This window comes from Pongo abelii, chromosome 5 (assembly GCF_028885655.2).
Source record: "Pongo abelii isolate AG06213 chromosome 5, NHGRI_mPonAbe1-v2.0_pri, whole genome shotgun sequence".
NCBI lineage: Eukaryota > Metazoa > Chordata > Mammalia > Primates > Hominidae > Pongo > Pongo abelii.
Window position 1 is genome coordinate 21913598 of NC_071990.2, and position 19036 is coordinate 21932633.

The window sequence follows — 19036 nt, forward strand, 5'->3', positions numbered from 1 at the left end:
GTGGCTGGTTAATTCCTGGTGGTTTTCAGCATTTGTCCTATTTGATTCTTGTTCCTCTTCTGAGTAAGAAATGACATCAGGCTGGGTGTCATGGCTCACACCTGTAATCCCAGCACTTTGGGAGGCTGAGGTGGACGGATCACCTGAGGTCGGGAGTTGGAGACCAGCCTGGCCAGCATGGTGAAAGCCCATCTCTACTAAAAATAGAAAAATTAGCTGGGCGTGGTGGCAGGTGCCTGTAATCCCAGCTACTTGGGAAGCTGAGGCAGGAGAATCGCTTGAACCAGGGAGGCAGAGGTTGCAGTGAGCCGAGATTGCGCCACTGCACTCTAGCCTGGTGATAGAATGAGACTCTGTCTCCAAAAAAAAAAGGTAGAACGGTATTACCCAGTAGAGTTGATGTTCCAGAATCCAGAAGTTTCTTCAGACCAGAGCAGAGTTCATAACTTACCTGCAAGGAAGCATGGTAGTGTCACAGTTTACTCTTCAACTCTCTCAAGGTTTATTTTTATTTTTTTTCTTGAGACAAAGTCTCACCCTGTTGCCAGGCTGGAGTGCAGTGGCGCGATCTCGGCTCACTGCAACCTCCGCCTCCCAGGTTCAAGCGATTCTCCTGCCTCAGCCTCCTGAGTAGCTGGGATTACAGGTGCGTGCCACCACGCCCAGCTAATTTTTGTATTTTTAGTAGAGACGGGGTTTCACCATGTTGGCCAGGATGGTCTCGATCTCTTGACCTCGTGATCCGTCCGCCTCGGCCTCCCAAAGTGCTGGGATTACAGGCGTGAGCACCGCGCCCAGCCTCAAGGTTTATTTTTATGTTTCTAAAGACAGAGTCTCTGTGTTGCCCAGGCTGGAGTGCTGTGGCACAATCATAGCTCACTGCAGCCCCAAATTCCTGGGTCTAAGGGGTCCTCCCGCCTCAGCTTCCTCAGTAGCTGGGACCACAGTTGCATGCCACTGAGCCCAGCTAATTTATTTTTATTTTTAGTAGAGATGAGGTCTCACTATGTAGCCCAGGCTGGTCTTGAACTCCTGGCCTCAAGTGATCCTCCTGCTTCAGCCCCACAAAGTGCTGGGATTATAGGCGTGAGCCATCGTGCCCAGCTTCTCTTAAGGTTTTATGAACAAATTAGCTTTGATTTCTCCTAGGTGGCTTGATGTTGAATAAGCTAATGCAGAACTGTGTGCAAAGTAGACTGGGATTGCCATTTCTAGATGAAAAGAAAGAAAGGAGGGGAAAGGAGAATGCATTTTTACAGCCACCTTTTTCTGCGGCCTACTTAATGATCATAATGGATTCCACCCCCCGGAACTAGATGCTAGTCTTATGGCCCCCTCCCTCATTCAGATGTTTTGGGAACACCTCCCATGTTCTGCTGCTTCTACCCTGGAGTCTCAGGGTCACCTCCCACTCTTTCAGATTCCCTTCCCTGGTTGTCTTCGGCCCTACGCCTCAATCCCCACTCCTTTGAACTTTTGTTTTACCCAGTTCCTGGTTCCTTTAGATGCACGAACAGTGACACAGTCTGCTGAGTTATGTGAATGACGTTGGGTATCAGTGCCACCAGCAGTTCTAAAGCTCCCCCTCTTCACATTCTTTGTCCCAGAAGGGGCTCTCAATGCTGCAGGTAAATCGCTTCGTGTGAGAATGCGGGCCTCTTGTTTGGGAGAGTCTGCTTGGCCTCTGAATACAGAAGCATAAACTTCAGGATATTACTTAGGCTTCTCGGTTAAAATGGGGCAGGATTCTGCTGATCTATTGTCTGGGATTTTACTATTTTATTTATTTATTTTTTATTTACTTATTTTATTATTTTATTTTATTTTTTTGAGATGGAGTCTTGCTCTGCCGCCCAGGCTGGAGTATAGTGGGGTGATCTTAGCTCACTGCAACCTCCACCTCCCGGGTTCCAGTGATTCTTCTGCTTCAGCCCCCTGAGTAGCTGGGACTACAGGCACGCGCCACCATGCCCGGCTAATTTTTGTATTTTTAGTAGAGATGGGGTTTCACCATGTCGGTCAGGCTGGTCTCGAACTCTTGACCTCGTGATCTGCCTGCCTCGGCCTCCCAAAGTGTTGGGATTACAGGCCTGAGCCACTGCGCCTGGCCTATTTAATTTTATTTTTGAGACAGAGTCTCGCTCAGTTACCCAGGCTGGAGCTCAGTAGTGCGATCTCGGCTCACTGCAACCTTTGCCTCCCGGGTTCCAGTGATTCTTGTGCCTCAGCCTCCCCAGTAGCTGGGATTACAGGTGCCCGCTACTACGTCTGGCTAATTTTTGTATTTTTAGTAAGACAGGGTTTCACTGTGTTGGCCAGGGTGGTCTTGAGCTCCTGACCTCAAATGATCTGCCCACCTTGGCCTCCCAAAGTGCTGGGATTGCAGGCATGAGCCACCGCGTCCTCCTGCCATTTTATATTAAAATGTTACATGCTCTTTGGCCATGCAGCAAGATGGAGGCCGGGTCTGAACTTATGCTCACCCTATTCTTCCAGTTCTGACTGAATGTCATCCCACTCAAAAGGGAAGTATTTTTTTGTCTTGGTAGGTTTTTAAATGTTGGTTTAAAAACCTAAATAGAAGTGACTTTTTCAGAATAATAACTTGTGAGGAACAACTGGTCCTAGTGGATAAAGCCTAGACTCAGAATCAATAGACCAGGATTGTTTTCCCCTTGTTCAAATATCTGTGCGGTCTCTGAGGTAAACAGAGCAACACTTTCCCAAAATGTAAATATTTTCAGCAGATGGGGATTTTTAAAAGCTTGTGGCTCGCCTGGGCAAAGGATTTTTAATTATTCTTTCTGAAATTTTATGAAAGAATGGGAGAAAAGAATAGAAAAAAAAAAAAAAAATCCAGAGCAATTAGAAAGAAGATCCCAGTGATTATAGGCAGGGGAAGGGGGTGTTGGGGGCTGGCAGGTACCCAGGGCATGGAGGGAGAGAAAACAGAATTCCAGACAAGACCAGGAAGCAAGACTTTGCTTCTCCAGCCAGTGTGTGTTGGTTTTACTTGACTGGCAGTGCAGATTATGAAAAAGCAAACCTTGAGATACTGGAAACTAGATCCCAGCCTTTTCTTGTTTTTTTCTTTCTTTCTTTCTTTCTTTTTTTTATTTTGAGACAGAGTTTCCCTCTTGTTGCCCAGGCTGGAGTGCAGCAGCGCAATCTCGGCTCACCTCAACCCCTGCCTCCTGGGTTCAAGCAATCCTCCTGCCTCAGCCTTCCTAGTAGCTGAGATTACAGGGATGCGCCACCATGCCTGGCTAATTGTGTATTTTTAGTAGAGACGGGGTTTCTCCATGTTGGTCAGGCTGGTCTCGAACTCCCGGCCTCTGGTGATCCACCTGCCTCAGCCTCCCAAAGTGCGGGGATGACAGGCGTGAGCCACCGTGCCTGGCAATCCCAACATTTTCTACTTCAAAATGGTCTAATGTTCTGTCTGGTCTGGTAGGTTTTCCCCGGACTTTTATCTCGTTTCCTCCATCTTCTCACTGCCTTTGGTGGCCCAGTTCACACTCATTACAAACTTTTCTCCCTAAATAGAACTTTCCTCTGCTTCCCTCTCCTACCACAGTTTAATTCAATAGATTATGTCCTTTGAGCATTGACCAATAGATTCCTGTATGAAGTAAATTTATTCTAAAGGTTTAATAGCTAGGTATTTCATCAAGGGGCTTTGGTGCCTAAGAGACAAAGCTATGGTGGGGATTTGAGTCTTTAGACAAGCAGCCTAGGAAGAGATTGTTTTGGGGGCAGTCAGGCTTCTTGGTGCTCCTGAACGTCTTGTAGGTATATATGCTTCATGAGGCAAAATTGTGACTCTGGACTTACTGAAATACATTCAGTAGTAAGAATTTTTTAAAAAACGCAGTTTTCTATGACTCAACTTTAGAGGTTTTCATTAAATATTAGAGCTGGAAAGGACCAATACTGGTCACACTCTAAAGAAGTTTTTTCATGAATTGATACGTATCTAATTTGTTGATACCTCTTAAAGTGAGAGAAGGCAAAGAAAGCTCCTGAGAGTGTGCTTGTCTTGATCAAGACAAGCACAATGAGTTGCTAAGATGAATGAGTTTGGCAATTGGCTATAATCTGAGAATATTCCGAATTTGGTAGATTGGGGATGTGTTTGTGTTTCCAGCTTAATTGCTTATTTAGCTGGCATTCATTTGTGGCTGCTAGTACATTTGTTAATTCTGAAAGTTGTTGGACTTTTGTTTAATAAAAACAAATATATTTGGAGAAATCCAGCGTCCCAAGTAACCACATTAGTAGGAATCAAGTAGGTACAAAGTAATGGTTTAAGAAATGATAGTCTTTTGTATGGCAAGAAAAAAGCAAAATGTCTTTTGGAAGGAAAATTTCAAATTAATTGATTAATTTTAAAAGTCTGTTATTCTGTTTAATACTTATGTATCTCTGAGAGTATAAATGAGGTAAAGAGGTAAATAAGACATTTATTTAATATTTGTATCACAATGTGGAAGATAGGAAATTGTTATTTTCCAATTGATCATCAAATAAGAGAGACTTGAGAACATTTTGATTAGAATCACTTAGACTTTTCTGTCCCTATATGAAGCGTGCCAGATTGAGGCATTTTCCTAGTAAATACATGAAGTCTTATTTAATTAATTATTATGCTTGAAGACAACACTAAAACTGTTTCTCATGGTGTTTCTGGCCTTCGGTAACTTAAGGTTTTTATTTTGATTATGTGTTTTTTGTTTTCAGAGATTGTCTTTACCATCTAGAAGCACATCAAGCCCATCACAAAAGTGTGTACAAAGCAACGGCTTAATTTAACTTGAGATTCAATATTGGCCCTTTTACCTAAAGCACCTGATTTTTGAATACCAGTTGTGACCATCTATTGACACATGCTAAGAATACATGCTAGTTTTTATAACGAGAAGATAAATGAAAGGTCTCTTAGAGTTATTAGAAAACAATAAACAATATTTTCTTTTTGACTTTTTCCAGAGAAAAATCAAGACAAGACTTTGTTCTATTTCATCAAGTCCTTGACGCCTCCTCCCAGCTGGTCAGGTTCTTTTTCTGTGGCATTTAAGCCTTGAGTTGTTGTGAGTCAACAAATGGACAACAGCAAATGTTCAGCCATCTTATTGGTGTTAAGCCTAGTAAATAGGCAAATTATATGAATACACCAAATGCATAAACAAGTTTTCATGAGCCAACGATTCCAAATGAGCCCAGCAGCTGCCAGTTATGTCCTTAAGAATAGAAGTGGCCCTACTCATCCTCTAATCTGTTATTGCCCCAAGTTGGGAAATGTCAGCTGTAAGATTTATAGATTTAGGGCTCTGGAATAACAATTTGCCTCTTAGAACTTTTCAGCTCTAAAAGCTTCTTGTTAGCCAGCTAGACAGAGATACAGAAACATATTTATGCTTTCCATATATAATTCTTGAATCATTTACAACATCAATTGTGGGCTTAAAAAATATATACACACACACACACACATTATAACATATAAATTACACATACACATTATAACATAAATTACATGCACACACACACACGTCTCTCTCTATCTGTATCTCCCTAAGATGTTGATACAAGTACTCATCAGTAAACCATGATAATTTTCAGAAGAGGCTCCCTTTGACTGGTAAACTTATATTGGTACCTGGAACGCAAAACTCCTACAGCTACGCTTGTTTTGTAGTCTGAGCTTAATAAGCAATATCCTTAGGGTAATGAAAATCAGTTCCTCTTCTGCTCCCTAATAACATCAATCCTTTTTGAATCTGTACGATTTTTCTCGTACTCTTCTCCCCCAAATTTCCCCCTTAAAATTGTGGCATTGGAAATAATGGTTTTATGATTTGGAGGACTGTTACTTTCTAATTGAAATTGAATACCTATGGTTCACTATTCAGTGCTGAACTTGATATGAGAAACATTTCCTGGTAAATCAGTAAAACCAGCTTTATGTCTCCCTGCAAAAATCAAGTGTCAGGTAGAAGGGACATCTGACCTAGTTGCTCCTCGGACTGCTTTTGGTCAAAAGAAATTGGTAAACCATTCAGTCTATAAATCTTTCTTTCTGTGATTCTGTAGTGTCAGGACAACATTGCCATGGGTACTTTACTTATACGGAGAAACAAAACCTAAATCTCAAACCACCATTTATAAAACCCACAAACTCCTGGGCTGTCATTTGGGTTACAGACTTGAAGCTCCCTTTCTGGTTGCGTTCTCTGGAGTGGGTGAATGCCTGTCTGATGGGGATGCATTTTAAAGGCAAGACAGATTTAAGGGTATAATTTAGTGACATTTTGCTGACTGCATTTCTCTCTATATACATGTCTCTTCATATATTTCACAATTTTACCAATATTCAGTTACCTCTTAGCCTACTTGAGGCAGGCCCCACAATTTTGGGACTGTTTCTTATATACGTAATGACTCAATAAAGGTGTCTCATTATGACATGAGTCATTCTGTTAACTTAAGTGCTATTTTTTGACTGTGTGTATAAATCAGTGTATATTTAACAAGTGAGCTGACCAAATGCCATTAAATGAGTTGGCCTTATTTTGGTTTTTTTCCTGCTCCAATTTTAAGTTTTCAAAGAAATCCAGCATGTAACTACCACTTTTAAGTCTCCACTTTTTAATTTTGAATACCAAATATGGCAGAGTTATTCAGGTGGCCAAGTAGACTTTTTCTGACCTTGAATGTGGTTTACTGGTATTACACTTAAAAAAAAAAAAAAAGACAAAAAGTAGATGTCAGTATTTGCTGTTTTAGGATAGCATAAGCCTTTGAGATTTCCCAAAGATCATTTTAAAAGTCTGATATGCAGCTGTTTGACATCTACGTTTTTAGCTAAAAGGCATCATCCCCATATTCGTATTTAAGTGGCCCTGGAACATGATGCAGAGATAGGTCACTGTGGGTTAATCTTTGGACACTTCATATCTGACAGGCACCAGCATCTGTGGTTTATTTTGTGTTGTTCCTTAGGTGTAGAAATAAAATTCTCTTAAACTTGATGATAGTCAGGGGAATGTTTACTAAGATAGTTTTCCTTCCATTTGCACAGTTTTAAAGCTGGAGCTAAAATATAACACATGGGATTTAAAAAAAAAAAAAATCTGTCATCCATAAAGTAATTCATGGCACTGGTAAGGTTGAAGTAACCTCAGGGACTCATGTTCTGTGGTGGAGTGTACATCAAGGTGTATTCCTTTTATTAGGAACGTATTATATCCATATATTTTAATATGGATGGCAGATATTAGCAGAGGCTTATTGGGGAAAAAGAATAATTTTTGTGTGTGCATGTACATTCAGGCTAAGGCATTATAACTTGCAGATTTCCACAGCACAACCCAAAATTCAAAGGAGATGCCTTTTAAAGAATATAGTGGTGATGGAGTCTGGGTAAGAAAATCCTGTGTTGAAAGTTGAGTAGACCACAGTCATTTATATGCAGTCAGAGAGCTTTTGGTCCTGCAATGTAGGGCATATAATCTTATTACAAAGCCCTTTAAAATCAATAAAAAAAAATAAAAACATCCTTAAAAGTGTGGTAGCATTGAGTTCATTCTTTTTTTTAAAAAAATCTGTTTTCAATTACATTATTCCATTTAAATGTATCACAATGGCTTTTATTTAAAAGATACTTCTATCCTATGTATATATTCACAGCTGTCAGAAATATGTGTCATTCTTTGTCTTACAAATCCCTGTTCTCAGCCATTTCAGAGCCTAATCCTTGAGGCGGCCATTTTGCTGAAAGGCAGTTAAAGAAACAGTCTGTCAGCCAGGTCTGATTCTTGCTGAAAAAGCGTCATTTCTGTACCCAATGTGAGCTTTAGTTCCAGATTTTTGAATGACGTAAAAATTAAGGTCAGGGAATCAAATATAAAAAATACATCTTGCAGGCAGAACCCTCATTAGCATCCAGTCATCAATCTCCCAAATCTAGGAGCTGGGAGACCATTGTACTGTTATCCTGCTGATATTGAGTTGATAGCAAGTTTAATGGAACAGGCTGGCAGTTGTGAAGGGCAGCTGATAATGATGGTGCAAGCTCAATGAAAAAGTTGGGTAAAATCTTCAGGAGGTGTTTTCTCTCATTTGGCCTTGTTCTGTTGGCTGTTGGCATTTGCTTGGCAAGAGGGAGGTGTTCTTATCTCCCCAGCTAGAGAAATTTTAAATGTGCTTAAAAATACCGAGTGTGCACTTCTGTTACTGCCTCTTCCTAACAAGACCAGTGGAAGCAGGGCAGTTGTGTATTGAGTAGGGAAATCCACTCAAACTGATAACATTCAGGTAAACCTGAAAACAGTTTGCATTTTCTGGTAATTAAATTAAAAGAAGGCGGTTGACTATCAAAAGCTGTTTTTCCTCATGTAGTAAATGAGCACATAATCTTAAAAAATAAGGTAACCTCAAATATTTTTTTCTTCAGGATTAATGGTATGTTTTGATTTTTAAACACTTCTGTGTAAAGTTTGATGAGTGCTTTTATGTAATTAGGTAGCATCTTAAAACATATGATTGGTTATGTTTCTGCCTTGCAGAGTTTATGAGACGAAAGTTGCCCCAACAACACGGCTAATTTTACTAATTAAAGTTGTGCTGCCCAAGTGGGTTAACATGATATAGATGTTTGGTTTTAATAGAGCTTGGAAAGGGTACTGAGTCCTAAAATGTTAGTTTGGAAAGCTTTGGTCTATCAAATTTGCCTTTAACATGGCTGATGACCCTTAATTAGAATGATAAACTGTACTTGCTGGTGTGATGTCTATTTGAGAAGAAGCAATACCGGTGTGCCTAAGTATCATTGTTTTAAGTATCATTGTTTTTAGTATCATTGTTTTTAGTGTATTAAGATACCTTTTTTCTGGGCATGGCATTTCTGAGTACCTCTCTTCTCTGCTCTGTTTCAGGTGTGAATCACGGCAATACAGTGAAAGACGGTGATTTACTGCTTTTGAGGGCGTGCATGTATATGATTAAGGGATGGAAGTGCAGGACTCCAAGATTTACTTCCTTCCCTTTCCAGCAGAACTACCTGAGAGGAGTGAGTAATGGGATAATTTGTAATACCACAGGCCCCTTTTCAAGGGATCAGTAATCAAAACAGGAAGATGAAACTGAGAAGATTTCAACTGGAAGAATACAACTTTTGATACTTTCTGGATATACCTCTTAATTGCAAGCAGGAGAGTCTTCAGAGTTTTCCTGTTTTTTGTTGTTGTTGTTGTTGTTGTTGTTGTTTGAGATGGAGTTTTGCTCTTATTACCCGGGCTGGAGTGCAGTGGCATGATCTTGGCTCACTGCAACCTCCGCCGCCCCACCCCCCGGGTTCAACCAATTCTCCTGCCTCAGCCTCCTGAGTAGCTGGGATTATAGGCGCCCGCCACCATACCTGGCTAATTTTTGTATTTTTAGTAGAGATGGGGTTTTACCATGTTGGCCTGGCTGGTCTCGAACTCCTGACTTCAGATGATACACCCGCCTCAGCCTCCCGAAGTGCTGGGATTACAGGCGTGAGCCACCATGCCCGGTGGAGATTTTCATTAAAAACGTTAGTATGTCAATCCTGGTTACATCATGCAGACACCCTGCTAAATTTTATACATCTTTCCTCCATGCTTTCTGCTCTTGATATTCTTGTATCAAGACATCAGAGAAACTTCGTGGCCTATTTGTAGAACTCAGCTTCTTTTTTACAAGGTTAAAGAATTATCAAGTATTGGGAGTTGGCTGGGGGCAGTGGCTTATGCCTATAATCCCAGCACTTTGGATGGCCGAGGCAGGTGGATCAGGAGGTCAAGAGATGGAGACCATCCTGGCCAACATGGTGAAACCCTGTCTTTGCCAAAAAGGCAAAAATTAGCCGGGCGTGGTGGCACGCAGCTGTAGTACCAGCTACTTGGAAGGCTGAAGCAGGAGAATCACTTGAACCCAGGAGGCAGAGGTTGCAGTGAGCTGAGATCACACCACCACACTCCAGCCTGGGTGACAGAGCAAGACTCTGTCTCAAAAAAAAGAATTCGGAGTGTTGGCTGGGTGCGTTGGTGGCTCACACCTGTAATCTCAGCACTCTGGGATGCTGAGGCAGGTGGATCACTTGAGCCCAGGAGTTTGAGACCAGCCTGCGCAGCATAGCGAGACCTTGTCTCTGCAAATAATAAAAAAATTAGTTGGATGTGGTGACGCATACCTGTGATTCCAGCTTCTCTGTAGGATGAGGTGGGAGGTGGGAGGATCACTTGAGCTTGGGAGGTTGAGGCTGCAGTGAGCTGAGATTGCACTCCAGTCTGGGTGACAAAGTGAGACACTCTCAAAAAAAAAAAAAAAAAAAAGAAGTGTAATGAGAAATACAGCAATATTTTCAGGGTGGAGTGGAGTGTACACAAAATGACTAGCCTGTGTTCATACTTAAAAAAAGTAACAACAAGAATTTCATACTTGAAAAAAGTAAAAAAAGAACAAGAATCTGAAGGCTGTATCTGACATTTAGTGTATCATCATCACTTTGGAATTGCATGCTTTTCAGAGCTTTCCTGTTGCGCCTAATGTGATGGGGTCTTCTGACTTGTTATTGTTGGTAACATTAGATTCATGAAAACTGAGTAGCACCCATGATATTTTTATGTTACAAATACTAATTTCAGCTTCGACTTTGGTGGTGGCAGTAGACTTCTCATATTAGAGATTACAATAAAATGTGAATAGTTCCAAGCTCTTCCTCCTCTCCCATCATGCCAGGTGACTAAAACATTCCCATAAATAACTGGTACCTTTTTAATGGGACCTTTGGGTTCATGAGAGGTAAATATTGATGACCTTGACATTTTTTCATATGTGTACAGTTCAGGAGGCACAATATCTCCAGATAACTAAAAGCAGGTGAACAAGTAGGTAGACAGCCATGGGCTCCCACTGATCCCCATAATTCACAGGGGCCCTGGCCTTGCTTCTGGAGCAAAAGCATAGGCAAAGGAATCTATAAGTTTACGTCCTCTAGGTATTTCTGTAGGCAAATCTCACTGGACTGGGTCTGTGTTAGTCTGGCATTACAATAAGATGTTTTCTAAGGCAAATATATGAGTCTCTTCCCTTACCCCTGTGAAACTAAGGACTCTAGTACTACTACCAGGGTAATATTGTATAGTAGCTAAGTGCTTGGGAGCTGAATTCCCAGGTTTAAATCCCAGTTCTGTCACCACTAGCGATGTGACCTTAGGTAAATTATTTAACCTCTTTCAGCTTTAATTTCCTCAGCTAGAAGATGAGGATAATAATAATACTTATGTTTTCTTTTCTTTTTTTTTTTGAAGAATTAAATGAAAGCTATTCAATTGTGATTAGCATGTTAGTAAAGATTTCTGAAATATTATTCATTAACCAGCTTTCAGGTATCCTGTGCTCATAGAGACTAACCTACAAAGCTAATGAGATCTACAGCTTAAGAAAATTTTCTATTTGGAGTATACACTCAGTTGCATGAAAATTGCGTATGGAAAAAGATGAGAATGTAGCACTGATTTTGCAAAACGTTTTAGCAAGTTTTATTTCACTACTTGTCTTAAAAGTAATTTTTTTGGTTTTATGTAATGTGTGTATTAGAAATGGGAATATTGGAATACTTCATTGTATTGTCAAGCATTATTGGTAGCCCTAATTTATATATCCATTGTGCTGCAGTTTTAGTTGCAGAACTACCATCTGCAGGGATTATTATAGCACTTGAGGGGATGGAATTACTGCACTCTGTTTTGGGTACTTTTTTCACTAAGAAGTATGGGCACCATGAGATGGTACTTACCCATCTGTCAAAGCATTTGTATGTATATTACCTGAGCACTTAGGCACACCACCGAGGGGGGATTTCAAATGGAAGGGAAGAAAGAAAAATTGAAAATAAAATAACACGATGGAAATAACAGAAGCCTCTTTGCAAAGAATACCTAAACTATTCTTAAAAGCAGACTTAACAGCCAGTACAAAACCATTCACTATTGTCTTTAAGAGACAAAGCTCAATCCACAAAGTTGAAAGTGAAGTGTGAATCTGGAAATTTTCTGGGAAAGTCAAGCATTACAGACTTCTAGGCCTCAAATTCAAGGGAGAAAAAAAGTCCATTTTACAAAGTAACTTCTTACATTGATTGTGAGCTGTCAATGTTTGATGGGTAGATCCTGAAACATTAACTGATTAAATTCTTCAATGCTATGCGGTCATATTGGTGGCCTCCGCTGTTCTGAGCTTCTAAATTTGTGTATCGACACATGGGAATTCAGTAAATGTGCAGCAGAGAGCAGAGTGGAACATTTTGGCATCAGCTTGAAATTTCCTAAAGAGAACCGGTGGAATGATGTTGAAATCAATTGAAATATTATTTATTGATTGCCTATGTTTTATAGCACCTAATGAATTGTCCAATCCCTTAAAAACACTCCATCTGCCTAATTCTCCATTTCCAGTTGCAGCAGATACAAGGATACAAAGATACCCTGTACTGGTAGAGAGGGATGATTTCAGGTTTTCTTCACACCACTGGGCTCCCTGACAACTATACTTCGTGCTTGTGCACACTCACAATTTTCAATTTCAGATGTGACAAGAGAAGTGTTTTTCTCCCATATTCAGTTGTCTTGGTATTTTTTACCTAGGCGGCCTCCCCTACCCTCCAATACATCTGCTTCCCCAGAACTTCTTCATCCATATGCTAAGAGTGGGGTGTGGCTTCTCAGCATTTTGTGTTTCACTGCACACCTGGAAACCTATGGGCTAATGACCTTGTGAGAATTTGGGTGGTAAGGAGGCTGCAGAGATCAGCTTCCTTTTATAGATGTAGAAACTGAGGCCTGGAGAGGTGAAGAAATTCATCTGAGATCATTCAGCCAACAAATATCAGGACAGCACCTCTAACGTCAGTGCAATTTCAGCTTTTCCACTGAGGCATACTTGGAGGAGTGCAGTGGTATGTACCGGGCTGAGTCCTGGTTAAGAGATTGCAGTGGACTGACCAAGGAGTGAAAGAAAAAGAATATAGTGGCCTGGTGCGATGGTTCATGCCGGTAATCCTTGCATTTTGGGAGGCTGAGGAGGGCGGATCACCTGAGGTCAAGAGTTTGAGACCAGCCTGGCTAACATGGCAAAACCCCGTCTCTACTAAAAATACAAAAATTAGCTGAGTGTGGTGGCACATGCCTGTAACCCCAGCTACATGGGAGGCTGAGGCAGAAGAATCGCTTGAACCTGGGAGGCAGAGATTGTGGTGAGCCGAGATCGAGCCACTGCACTCCAGCCTGGGCGACAGAGTGACTCTGTCTCAATTTAAAAAAAAAAAAAAAAAAAAAAAGAACACTGAATCAGGGTTTGGGTCAGGGTTTGTCTGAGGTTGTATTAGAGGCACATCTTTCAGTCAGGAAGCATGAATATTCTTTCTCTGATATAAGCGAAAAGGAAGAGATTAAAGGCATGATGAAGATCAGGTCTTTTTAAATAGGTGTTTACTTTCTATTGAAACCATGGAACAATGAATATTTATTCATCATCAGGTAATTTGGGGTAATGGAGTATAGACAATTTCTGGTTTTACCTTCTTGCCTCTTTGGGTCCGTGCTGCCTTTTGTTTTGCTTAAAATGGGCTAAAAGAGAAAGCAACTGAAGCACTTTCCAGATCTGATAACTTCCGAGATCTCAAGTGAAACCTCTGGCTCGCGTCCCAGGGTGAGGTCACACAGTCTGATATTAGTTGGATTTATGTTGGTGTGTCCACCAAAATACAGAGCAGCACACTGCCATAATTCTTGACAGCCATTTATCAGGTAGGTAGGAATGGCACTTGGGTCAGTTGTATGCTGTGTATTGCCACCCAGAAGCATAGCCCAGCCATGGCCATAGGCATGTCTTTTCTTTTTCAGTTGATAGTTTTAAGTTCATGTGGAAAACGTGCCTTTGGTTGTACCTGGTTTTATGCCTTTGGCCTTATCTTTGCTCACTCATACTCTTGAATTCAGCTCTGTCTGGACACCTCTGGAGGTCTGCTGTTTTGGTCTCCAGGAGTTTGTTCTCATGATTGTCTGAAGTACCTCTGGGAAAGTCCTCATTCTATAGGAAGACAGTTGAATTGAACAAGAAATATCCAAAGCACAAATAGACATTGCTTATGTCTGTCAACAAATGAGAACCTGAAAAAGCCAATTTTTCAAGACGGATCCCAAGTGGCTAAGTGGGCCTAGATTTAACATAAAGTCAAGCAGCCATTTGCTGACTTGAGGCCCCACACATACTCTGAGTTCCCCAAAACCCTGGAAACCCCCACATCTTTTTAACTTTGGGATATTGAGGGCCCACCTGAACCAACCAATCAAAGCTCAGCTGTATTGACCAATCAGGGCTCAGCTGTATCAACCAATCAACAGAACTCACTTGTGTCAACCAATAGAAACTAAACAAGTTTCAGATCTTTGAATTAACAGACCCAATTGGAAACTTGGGTGGAAACATTTGCTGTAAAATCCAAACCCTCTTTTTGTTCTCTGGAATGCACCTTCCTTTTACACCAAAGCGTATTTCTCCAGTTCGCAGACTGTTCACTGAAATAAAGTCTCTTTCCTCCAAATTCCTTTTCGGAGAACTTTTGTTCACATCTTATACAAAACAGTAAGTAGCTGTTAAGTATATAGATATGGATAGTGACATTTGTTAGATGCTTATTGTATGCTATGTACCATTTTGACTGCTTTACAGATCTTCGCAGCAACCCTTTGAAGCTCGTGCTCTTATGAATTCATTTTACAAACAAGAAACTGAGAAACAGAAAAGTGAATAGAAGCTTGTACAGTCTCAAAGAGCTTACGGTGGAGTTAGAAAGTTAATACTCGACTCATTCATTCAACAACCTGAATGACTACTAACAATTTGAGTTTATGAAAGTTTATGTACCTCTTTAAGGCTTGCCCAAAGGAGCTCACAATTGAATGGAGGGATGTTTATGTAAACCAAAGTTGAAAAATGTGTTAATAGATGGAAAGAGGATTCCAAGGGAAGCATGCTGCCAATCACTTGGATTACTTTCCAATCGAACAGAATCATGTTGGAAACCTATGGGCTGTGTTAAAAGTGAAAGCAAAATCTCAAGTTGACTGATTTACCAAAATCTGCGTGCCACATTGAGTATGTTAAGTGGCATCAGTAACTACATCAGGGATAGGGTTGGCAGTAGCAGAGAAAGTGGCTTGTATAGCCTTGGGAAGTGACATCACTGGGAGCTCAGCAGCTAAATTAATATCTTGGCCATTAGCACTTTTGACACTTGTTCTCACTGGCAGATATCACTGGATGGGACTGAGCAGGAGAGGAGGAAAGTGGCAGATACTATGTGATGGCTGAGGAGCAGTGTTGGTGAGCTTATTAGTCATCTCCTGGCAAGTCCGTGACATTTGCTTATGATGATGGGGAGTGTGTGGGATGGGAGGGAAGAGAACTGACAATTAAGGAGGCAGAAAATTCCTAGTAACATAATTTTGCACTTCAGTTTTGTATGTGTTTTGGGACATAAATTCCAGACAGTGTGATTTAGCAGTTGAGTGTTCTAGGCACATTCCTGTGCCTTAGCTCGTCTGTAGAATGGTGCTGGTAATACAATTTACCTCATTGGGCTCTTTTAAGATTTAAATAGGTTATTATACATAAAGAGCTAATAGTGATGCCTGTAGCCATTGTCTAAGTGCTAGCTCTGATGATAGTGACAAAGAAGTAATAGCAATCAGTGGTTTAGATTAAACCATTTTAGGCATAAACTGTTCTGCTAGAATCCAAGGGGAGATTTTTTCCCATCAAGGAGACATAGCTTGTTGGGCAGATGAGACATACCCAATTGCAATTAATTCTTTTTTTTTCTTTTTGAGATGGAGTTAAGCTCTTGTTGCCCAGGCTAGAGTGCAATGGTGTGATCTCGGCTCACCGCAACCTCTGCCTCCTGAGTTCAAGTGATTCTCCTGCCTCAGTCTCCCAAGTAGCTGAGATTACAGGCATGTGCCACTACACCCGGCTAATTTTGTGTTTTTAGTAGAGACGGGTTTTCTCCATTTTGGTCAGGGTGGTCTTGAACTCCCAACCTCAGGTGATCCGCCTGCCTCGGCCTCCCAAAGTGCTGGGATTACAGGCGTGAGCCACTGCGCTGGCCGAATAATTAATTCTTAATATCTAATTTCCTACCTGTGTACACTTATCCAGCCCAGGATTACCTTTTAGTAACTGTTCTTATGCATCCTCATTCTCTCTAGCCATGTCAGACGACCCCAGAGACCTAGATTAGGTTCTCTTATGTCTTTATGCATTCACATAAGCCATTGTAATCAGTCTAGAATTCCTTTCTCCTTTGATCTGCCTGTTGAAATGGACATCCTCTCTGCAAAATCCTTCATATTACCTGCCCTAGACCCTCAGTTAATTCAGCTGCCACTGCATTGCCATGGTGCCTTGAGCATGCCTTTTGGAAAATTGTTTTACCTGCATTATTTCTCTACTAGATTATGAACTCCCTGGGAGAAATTTATATATATTTTCATATTTCAGATTCGATGTAGTTGCCTTATTGAATAAATGAGTGAATATTTTTCTAACTCCATGGTAAACTGTTTTGAGACTGGATCTATTAATTTTTCTGAGGCTGGGTTTTTTTTTTGGCCTATAAAATGGGTTATTTATGAGCAGGAAGTACAGTGGTTAGAACAAAATGATGACTCACTGGATGTTGGTTATTTGTATGAACATAACTTTCAAATATAAGTATTCAGTCCAAACATTGTTTGGATTACATTAAGGTAACAAAAATGGCTACTTTATATGTTCTGTTCTTCCTGAACTCTTAACTTCCCTGATTTATGAAAGGACTCTTCCTCCACTCCTCTCAGACATGCTTCCCTGGGGCCATTTACCTCCCACTAAAAATCAAATGAAGCTAATCTCCCTGGCTTGATATTGATTCCATCTAGTCCAGAGAGAATATGCTAATCACCTTTGCTAAGTGCTTTCTGGCTAAAGGTGTAAAAGCCTGATTCCATTTGCGGGAAAAAAAATTGAAATTTCTGTCTTAAAATTTGTGATTATGGAATTTGCATTTTGAAAGGCGATAGTATCTCAAATTTAACAAGCCATTTGTAGTGGACTGAGCATAAATTTTCATGGCTCGTTTGGATAAAAACTACACCAAGGCATAGATTTCTATGACTATAGTATTTAATTTTGTTACATTCAATTTAATATCTACAAAAATAGTGCAAATCCCTTTTTCCTCCTCTATCAGTGGCATGTTTTTTGTACATGTTTAAAGCTACTCGTTTTTAAAAAGCAAAGACCGTTTTAAAGACTGGTACTTAAGGCTGTCAGGCTGCCTCAGTTTCTTCGTCAATGAGTCTAACCTAGGCCACCTGCATACTTCCCTGGAGTGTTTAGATGAATGGCTCTGAGCTTGTAAAGTACTTTGAATTTCCTGGATGAAAGGGGCCCTGTAAGTACAGGTCTTATGAAGGTATTATAGCTGGGCTTTTAAAACTGCCGCACAGCCTGTTTTGCGAGAACACTAATGCACTTCTGGGTTTAGAGTTGTAAAAAGATGTGTGTTCAGAAGCCTCAGGCTTCGTCTTGTGCGGTTCCTGAGGCATGTGCCGCTGCTTGTTTACTTCTAGCATAGATTGTCTCCACACTACAGGGATGTACAGGTGTGCACTTGCACAGCGACCATCTGGGCTTAGGATCACCTAGGATCACATTTGGCTGCCGTGGTATTGAGGAGAAAACACAGGTTGCAAGGAGAGAGGACGGGCTGTTCCTGGCCCCATGGCCTCAACTCTTGGGATCCTCCAGGATTTCTGTAATCACGGTGGCGAAGCACGCACAAAAGTGCTCTGAAGTGGTTAAAGTGAGGGATGGGTTCGCCCTAGGTACTGACGCTTGGATTATGAAGAACTGGGTTTGGATTCTAGCTCTTCCAGCTCCTAGCCCTGTGCCCTCAGGCAGGTCAGCTGCCCTGAGCCTCAGTTTCTTCGATGGGCAGTCCTGCCCCTAACATTTGTGGTGCCCGGGGCTAGAATGTGAATGCAGGACCACATACTCTGTATGCAAATATTTAAAAGTTACAAATCAAACAAAAAAGTGTCAAAACATGTTTGGAAATTTTTCTGTTCTGACAAATACACCTTTATAACCATCTTGAAGGGCAGGTTTAAATTTTGAGTTTTCAGATTCTTAGCCAACTTCCATGCCTGACCAGGTAGTGTGGGTAGGAGCAGGAATCCAGTCATCATGCTTGTGGACAGAGTGGTCTGTATGTCTACTGGACCCACCCTTCACCCCGTGGGCCTCGGGATTCTATATTGAGGATTGTCTCCCTCGGGGGAGTGTGTGGAGGGAACATCTGCACAGGCCTTATAAATGAGCATGGGCTGTTGGGATAGGGAGCTCTGGGGCCCGAGTACCTGGCACATGATCCAGAACAGGATTTTTGGGTTCCGATGGGCATGTGACTTGAGTCCTCACTCTGTGGGAAGGGGCATTACAGCGTAGGGGTCCCTCTTGTCAGGGATTTATGATGGCATCACACGAGGATTCAGAGAGCATTCATTGAAAAATACATATGATTGGCTGAGTGCGGAGGCTCATGTCTGTAATCCCAGCACTTTGGGAGGCCAAGTTGGGTGGATCACCTGAGGTTGGGAGTTCGAGACCAGCCTGACCAACATGGAGAAACCCCTTCTCTACTAAAAATACAAAATTAGCCGGGCGTGGTGGCGCACGCCTGTAATCCCAGCTACTAGGGAGGGTGAGGCAGGAGAATTGCTTGAACCTGGGAGGCGGAGGTTGCGGTGAGCCAAGATTGCGCCATTGCACTACAGCCTGGACAATAAGAGCGAAACACCGTCTCAAAAAAAAAAAAAAATACATATGATTGTGCTTTTTATTTTTTTTTTTCCTGACACGGAATCTTGCTCTGTCAACCAGGCTGGAGTGCAGTGGCACAGTCTCG

General features: G+C 41.4%; 1 protein-coding gene across 21 annotated transcripts in view; it reads left to right on the forward strand.

Annotated features, from left to right (window-relative positions):
• Positions 1-19036, forward strand: part of LOC134761654 (uncharacterized) — a 985940-nt gene that overhangs the window by 234274 nt on the left and 732630 nt on the right. For all 21 annotated transcript variants that reach the window (XR_010140594.1, XR_010140592.1, XR_010140593.1 and 18 more), the window contains one exon: positions 8937-9070. The gene's annotated coding sequence lies outside the window, so the exon portion shown is untranslated. The remainder of the gene's footprint in view (positions 1-8936; positions 9071-19036) is intronic.